The sequence below is a fragment of the Mya arenaria genome, chromosome 15 (genome assembly GCF_026914265.1).
Source record: "Mya arenaria isolate MELC-2E11 chromosome 15, ASM2691426v1".
Classification (NCBI taxonomy): domain Eukaryota; kingdom Metazoa; phylum Mollusca; class Bivalvia; order Myida; family Myidae; genus Mya; species Mya arenaria.
The window spans coordinates 44,094,935-44,103,729 of record NC_069136.1 but is presented as its reverse complement, the minus strand read 5'-3'; the positions used below and the strand labels follow the sequence as shown (position 1 = coordinate 44,103,729).

At 34.6% G+C, this 8,795-nt stretch overlaps 1 long non-coding RNA gene across 1 annotated transcript; it reads left to right on the top strand.

Moving 5' to 3' along the window:
• The first annotated feature begins 6,222 nt into the window (after positions 1-6,222).
• LOC128220556 (uncharacterized) lies at positions 6,223-7,310 on the top strand. The gene is made up of 2 exons (XR_008258812.1): positions 6,223-6,513; positions 6,854-7,310. It is a non-coding gene; the product is annotated as an uncharacterized LOC128220556 (long non-coding RNA).
• Positions 7,311-8,795: the final 1,485 nt, after the last annotated feature.

Sequence of the window (8,795 nt, the reverse complement as noted above, 5' to 3'; positions counted from 1 at the left end):
TCACCCCATCCACTACCGAAGATGATATCGTAAAGATAGATGTTATGGTAATAAAATTATACAATTTTGATGAAAACATATTATTATTTTACATAATTGAGTTACTTTCAAACAACTGATCACATCATTTCCATTTCAACACCTGTCTTGTTTTGTAAAGCAAGTAATAAATATATACGTGTAATATTATCTTATACAAGGCATTCCAAAGGACGGCTATATCCCCCGCCGTTGTTTTTTATATTTTGTTTTTCTCGCAACCTGACTGGTACGTTGAATCTGACCAAATGGTACACAGTCCATCGTTTGATTTTAAATATTAAGCTTGTTGCACATAATGACAATGCTTGGTATAGTGCGCTAAGCATCAATCTGTGCAACTTGTTTAACACTTTCAATAAACATTTATATCTTATCCTCTATTTAGCATTGTCATAATATGGACCCAAAACCTAATGATGAATTACTGGCGCAAATTGCAATTGGTTCGAATTCTAAGATCAATTCAGTTAGTGTTGCTAAAAGAACATGAAATGTATAAGGTCAATAAATCCAGTAAGAATTGACATGCCTACACTGCTAAATGTAAAAAGCCCAGACACAAGCATGTGTACTATGACATTTAAATGTCATATGTGACCTTGATCATTGAGGTATGGACCCGGGTCAAGGTCACTGCACATCGTCGTAATGAGGACATTATTTGTACCAAGTAATATGGTAATCCATCAATGCATAATTAAGTTATAGCGCGGACACAAGCATGTGTACTTTGACTTTTAAATGTCTCATGAGACCTTGACCTTTTAGGTATGAACTTGGGTCAAAGTCACTGCACATCGTCTCAATAAGGACAATATTTGTACCAAGTAGTATGGTTATCCATCAATGGATAAGTAAGTTATAGCGCGGACACGAGCATATGTACTTTGACCTTTAAATGTCTCGTGTGACCTTAACCTTTGAGGTATGGACCCGGGTTAAGGTAACTGCAAATCGTCTCAATGAGGACAATATTTGTACCAAGTAATATGGTAATCCATCAATGCATAAGTAAGTTATAGCGCGGACACAAGCATGTGTACTCTGACCTTTAAATGTCTCGTTTGACCTTGACCTTTGAGGTATGGACCCGGGTCAATGTCACTGCACATTGTCTCAATGAGGACAACATTTTTACCAAGTAATATGGTAATCCATCAATGCATATTTAAGTTATAGCGCGGACACGAGCAGGTGTACTCTGACCTTTAAATGTCTCGTGTGACCTTGACCTTTGAGGTATGGACCCGGGTCAAGGTCACTGCACATCGTCTCAATGAGGACAACATTTGTACCATGTAATATGATTATCCATCCATGCATAAGTAAGTTATTGCCCGGACACAAAATTTTACAGCAAGACGGACGGACGGACAGACAGCCAGACAGACAGACAGACTGACTGACAGACGAACGAAGTGCATTCCTATGATCCCCTCCCCACTCCGTGGCGGGGGATTAATAACACCATCCATAATTGATTCAGTTATATAAGATAATATTACACGTATAATTTTATTACTTGCTATACAAAACCAGAGAGGTTAAATTATGTAAAATATATTTTAATACATCAAAATTATATAATTTTAGAATTATATTACCATAACATCTATTTGTACGAGATCATCGTCGTTTCTCAGGTCACCACCCTTCAATAATTCGGTGTTCTGGATTACTCTCACACTGTACTCACTGGTTGTTTTTAAATTTATGTATTCTATATTTTTAACTGAGTAGATACGCTGATTTCTTTAACCACTGTTTCATATAAAATATATCCGTTATGTAATCGAGCTCCTCTCGGCAAGCGTGCAGTCAATGTTAGAACGCACGTTCTTCCATTGAAAATCGTCTACAATTGGATTTATAATTTTGTTGCCCAAAGCCTTTAGCGAAAACTCGACCTTATTTCGTAACTAAAACATTATCCTAAAAACCAATAAGATAGCTCACTATTCATCGACAACAACTTCTAATAAAACACGAGTTGTTTTTTTTGGATCATGTTTATGCAAGGAGGGGTAAAAAACTGAACAACGGTTGCAACTCTTTTCGTGTTAAATCAATATCACATGCAGTAATTTCCTCTTCAAAACACATCATAGCCCAAAACGGTATGATTCCTGACACCCATTAAAAAGGTATATTTTAACTCATTCCCTTCAGCAATTCTGATAGTTATGTAAAGTCTAGCTATATTCTCTCCCTTTCTGTTGGAGATTGAATTCTTTAAAATAGTCATTTAACAGGGAATTATTGTTCATTTTATTGGTTAAAAGGGTAAAGTTATTATTATATTTCTTTATCTTCTCAGTTCTTCAAAGTAAAAGGCAGTTTGATTATTTTATTGGATGGTGCACTGTCCGTCGTTCTTGTGTCTGTACTTAATACAATTACTTGTGAACATCAAAAGTATGCCCATGTGGCCAATACTGGTCATGCCCCGAGGTTTTCTATGGACTTATATAGGGACTTCTTGAAAATCGTCTTGTCTGAAAACGCCAGGCCCAGACTTTTAATAATGTAACTAGCAGCATAAAATTAAAGTGGTCCTCTATCAAGATTGTGCAAATTTTCCCCCTGGGGTCAAAACTGGTCCAACCCCTTTTAATCTACTTCCTTAATTTTGAAGCTACATCAAAGAAATTCGGACAGTGATCACAATTCTCAAAAGAAACAAATATCAATGTTGTGCTTGGATGACCTTGACTTTGATCTTTTGACCTTTTTTCTTATTTTTGAAGCTACAGCAGTGATATTTGAACCATGTGCAGAGTTTTGAAAACAAATAGCAATGCTTTCCCCAGATGACCTTGACTGTGACCTTTTGACTTACTTTCTTATTTTTGAAGCTACCGCAATAAAATTTGGGCTTTTATAGATTTTTGAAAAAAATGTCAATGTTTTCATCGGATGACCTCGAAGGTGACCTTTTGACCTTTTTTCTTGTTTTTTAAGCTCAAGCAATTAAATTTGGACCTTGTGTAGAGTTCTGAAAACTTATGTCAATGTTGTCTCCGATGACCTTGACTGTGACCTTTTGACCTAATTTGTCATTCTTGAAGCCGCTACAACGAAATTTGAACTATGTGTACAGCTTTCAAAACAATTATCAATGTTATCTTTGGATGACCTTGACTGTGACCTTTTAATCTAGTTTCTTATTTTTGAAGCTACAGCAATGAAATTTGGACCATGTGTAGAGTTTTGAAAACAAATATCAATGTTGTCCTCAGATTACCTCGACTGTGACCTTTTGACCTACTTTCTTATTTTTAAAGCCACCGCAATACAATTTAGGCCTTGTGTAGATTTATGAAAACATATATCAATGTTTTCCTCGTATGATCTTGACGGTGACCTTTTGACGTACTTTCTTGTTTTTGAAGCTACAACAATTAAATTTGGACCTTGTTTAGGGTTCTGAAAAAAATGTCAATGTTGCTTCGGACGACATTGACTGTGACCTTTTGACCTACTTTGTTATTATTTAAGCCGCAGCAACGAGATTTAGACCATTTGTACAACTTTCAAAACAATTATCAATGTTATCTTTGGATGACCTTGTCTGTGACTTTTTGACCTAGTTTCTTATTTTTGAAGCTACAGCAAAGAATTTGGACCATTTTCACAGTTTTGAAAATAATGTCAATTTTGTGCTTAGATGATCTTGACTTTGACCTTTTGACCTCCTTTCTTTCTTATTTCTGAAGCTACAGCAATGAAATTTTGACTATGTGTACAGTTTTGATAACAAATATCAATGTTATTCTCGGGTATCATTGACCGTGACCTTTTGACCTACTCTCTGTTTTTTTGAAGCTGCAGCAAGACATTCTGACCATGATACAGTATTGAACACAGAAATCAATGCTATGCTTGAATGACCTAAATGACCTGGGATTACAAAGGCCAAACACTTTTACTCAGCTGAGCGATGTAGGGCCATCACGGGCCTATTGTTTAGATATATTAGCACTTTATCAAAATGTTCACGTTTAAAAATTAAGAACGATAATGTTAATCACGTATTTTCTTCATTCAAAGCATGTTTTACAATAAAAGTTTGAATTTCAGTATATTACATGTACGCGAAAATATCTTCGAGGTTGTTTACCGTTAAACCAATACACAGTAATACAGTTGAACACGCATATAGGGTCTATTATTCAGTTTACAGTGTTGTTGATATAATCGTTGTAAGCTTATAAATCTTAACAGCTCCTAGCAATACATGAAACAACTGGGTTTTCTTTAAATATATTACCACATTATCAAAAATATCACGTTTAAAAGTTAACAACGATAATGTTAATCATATTGTTAACTATAAAATAATTCTGAACAATCGGCTCATAGTGTATAATTTTAAACGTGCTTGCCCTTCTTGCCCACATCCCCACATCAACGCAATATTGTCCAATACTAATACAAGATAATACCAAAAGAAAATACAATACAGTAAATAATCCAGCAGGATGCCCCACTTAGTATGTTATATTTCCACTGCAACACATTGGATGACACATTGCCCGCTCATTTTGGTAAGCGCTTTAAGTTCTTTTATGGAGTACTCTGTATTAAAGAAGGTTGTACGCGGTACGTAGAAACAAAAAAAGATATATTTAGCTACGCATATGACCAAAATCGTTCGATACTAAATGAAATTGGAAGTAACGTCGTTCAAAGTTCTAACAGTTCCGGGCTGACAACTTAACATAGTGTTCTTCCTTATATTTTACATAAATCCTAGAAATATCGATAAATGAACCATTACAAAGTTGATATATTGCCACACCGTCCCGACTTTTTTACATAACATATAGACATAGCTATAGATCAAATTCAGTTCATATCGATTATTTATTTCACTTTATTCAATAATTAACTTTTATTCACATAACATTACGCCACCAATGACATGAAATTAATATAAAATATAAAAGAAAATAAATTTCTTAAACTGCTGTATCTGTTTATCTGAACAATAAGTATTGTTGCTATTTGTTTATCTTTTAGTTTTATTAAAGCTACATACTGGCACGATGTCAAATGAAAGTGAAAAGCTTAAAACGTTTAAGAGAGAAATAAAGTTAAAGTTAATATATATATATATATATATATATATATATATATATATATATATATATATATATATATATATATATATATATATATATATATATATATATATATATATAACTTAGCTGCGATGTCATTGTTTATAAATTTGTGTTTTAACACAATTTATTGAGTCTTAATTGTTAAAGTACATGTCGCAATCTTTTTATTGGTAGATATCTGCCATTCATATCTTAGAACACTCCAACGAAACGCGGTTTTTATCCAGATATGTGTAACACACTCTGTAAATATGATCTTCATTCTGTTATCAACAATAACCGACTAGATTGCCAAGTATGCGTGGAAAAGAACTGTCAAGCAAATAGTATATACATACGAAACAGAGATGTAGAGAAACAGAATTTCGACTCTGACTTTTCTCGTTTTAGAATTTTACAATGCTTAAAAAAATATGTACGTGGTTGCAAAACAATGGTCAAGCAGCTGCCGACTAGATTATATACCATTTTGTCAAAACTGCAATGTCCAAATCACTGACAAATTTGTTTAACTCAGCAATAACTGTATGGCGGACTAAATTTATGTGTGATATTTCGTGCTTCGGCATTGAGTTTGTATCACGGTCTTTGAATTGGACGAAAACATGTTTACTATGAAACTCATGTGTGCACCTGTATCATCATTGCTAGATATTAATGACAATAATGACTTTCACTTGAGACCAATTCAAAACAAATGTCTGTCATATGTGCAGATTATTACACATAAATTATATTGTTGTATGATGATTCTTATTGTTTGGGACTGTATACGTTATTTCAATTTTAAATTACAAATGGTAGATATTGTTGTGGACTCGCCTCTCTATGCCTGCCCGTTGGCGGCGCTGCCTCGACCAAAGCACGCTTGATATCTCTTTGGATGGCTATCGCCTTTAACCCTTTCGGCGCCAAAGTCGCATAATTGCGACAACTAGGCTGACCGCCAAAGTCGCATATTTGCGACAAAACGATAGGGTAGTGTTTTCGCTATTTTTACGCTCAAATATTATTACAGAGCCGAGTGATTTCTACTTTCGATTCAGAACGAGGCTTTATCATGTTACTTCCGCATTCTTAAATAATTTTTCACGTAAAATTGAATTAATTACAGTCTTCTAAAGTGAATTAAAATCGCAGAGCGATCTGGACAATTCAAGATGGCTTCCAGGAAAAGGAAGCGGGCTTATACTTGCAAGGAAGTGCTAAATACGATCTGTAATGACAGTAATAGTAATATTCCGGACATCGAAATTGGATTCGGATATGTCAAATGAAAGTTCGGATGACGATATTAGTGAAAAAACTGTTTCAAATCCGTCATCCAGACCACAAACACCTTCAGGTTAGTTTGAATAATGCTTTTTTTCTGTTATTATTGATGTTTTATCCCCATGAAAATGTCAAATATACCATAAATAAAGAAATAAGCACTTGGCAGCTAAGTAATTCAATATAATATATATAAAAGAAGACTAAATTAAAAAAAATATATGGATGAAACTTTGCCCAGTAGGTTGAGAGGTTGGCGGTCGTTTTTTTTTTTATGATATCTTCAAATTCGTCTGTTTTGAGTTCTGGCTGCTTATTTTGATCAAATTCTCAATTTATAATGCAGTTTGATAATTAAACATATGCCTATATTGATTCATGACTGTTATAGAATTATTTATTATTTATTTAAGACCACGGACAAGAGGTTGAGGGGACAAGGTAGAGCGATCGGGAGAGGGGAATATTCGAAAAGAAGAAGCATCGACCAGATTGTGCAGTGCGAAGTGACAGACAGACTCCTGGATGGAGTATAAAACAAACATATTTTAAATGCAATGAGTGCAACATTCCTATGTGGGCAGCCCGTGTCATTCACACAAACAAGAACTTTCAGGAAGCTGGACGCGTGGTCCATAATGTTGATGCATAACTATCTAGATGTGTTGTTTGTACACATGTAGATTTGTTTATAAGCAAAAATGTTTTCATTTTAACATAGTCATTTTTTCTATTGTATAAGAAGTAAAGAAAGGATATGTACACAAATGTAATCACTAAATATTTATGAACTTAATGATATTTTTTCATTTTTTTAAATTTATTATGTAATTTATTAAATATTTTGTATAATAAAATTTCAAAAAATCATATTTGTTTTGATCTCATGTTTAATATATTATTTAATTAATTTACTGTGAAAATTTGAAGAGAAAAGCTTTATAAATAAAAAAGTTATGGTCAAGTGAATAACCTTGGTAGAATTCTCTTAGACTTCCAGGAATTAATTTGGCACTGAGATGAACTTTTGACTATTTATTTGGCGCCAAAAGGGTTAACAAGTTTTACCATACTCTGCTGCTTGACCCACATAACTTTTACTTGACATCATTTAATGATTGAATAGTGTCGGGGGCTTCGAAATGGCATCAAAACATCGATATAAAGAAATAACGTTTATTGCCAGAAATTCATTGTTAATATAAAAAATGTCACAATAATGACACTAACCATAACAGCTTAGATATTCTTTCTTGGATAATTTTCATTTAATATCGTCCTGTAAATAACATTTGTATATATCCTCTCACTGCAAAGTAATATTTTGAACCAATAGTTTTGTTATATGTAATTCAAGCTATCCCTTTAAGGATAGCTTTCGTTATTGGTGTATTTGAAATGCATTTAATTAATGGTGCTCTATAACCATATCCCCAGTAATCTCATGACGTAACTTATTAAACTGGTCTGATTGGCCGCAGTGCGCGCCCTCTACAAAGCACATGGTTATTCAGGCCTTTTTTGCTCAAACCATCGTAAGAGAAAGGCCAGCCTTTGGCAGTTCTTATATTAAATTCTAGTTTATTTTATTATTATTTTTTTCTTTAACAATCTGTTAAATACATAATCTAGTTATATAGTGGCACGTTTATTTCATATTCAGCGATATAAATTAGTTATTTACGAGTTATCATGCAGTATCTGATTGTAAATACATATAGTGGTGTATTTTCGCGCACTAGCAGTGTCTCGTCTGCTTACAATTCTAATTTATAACAAAGTAAACTTGATTATTCTTCAATTGTTTTAAGCGTTTTAAATGTTTATCTTTTGTGTTTAATGTTGAGATGACCGAAATGTTCCGAATCGTCGAAGAGATCCGGTCGGCCAAGTGTATCCGCCTTAATCCTCCGGCTGCACCACCTCCTCCGGCTGCACCAGCGTACGTTCCTAGGGAGAGACTCCCGCACCCCCCCCCCCCACATGTTCTTCCAGTCCTCAACGAGGATCAAGCCGCCGAAACAACGACCCCAAAGGACCAGGCATCCACATTCTCCCCACCACGTGATAACACCTTCCGGCCAGCGTCAGCCGCCGACCATCGGCCGTTCAAATGCAAGAGAGAGAGATGAGCCAGATGATTGTGTGTGTGTGTGTGTGTGTGTGTGTGTGTGTGTGCGTGTGTGTGTGTGTGTGTGCGTTTTCTTTTTGGGCAGATCGGCTTCTACTATCTCAGCCTCTCATTGGCGAATGGCAACTCTTAAAATTACTACTTATGGACAATTTGTGGTATTTAAATTGGTCGGATCTGATCATGAATATACCATGACAGAACCGTTGATATTTTATCTACAC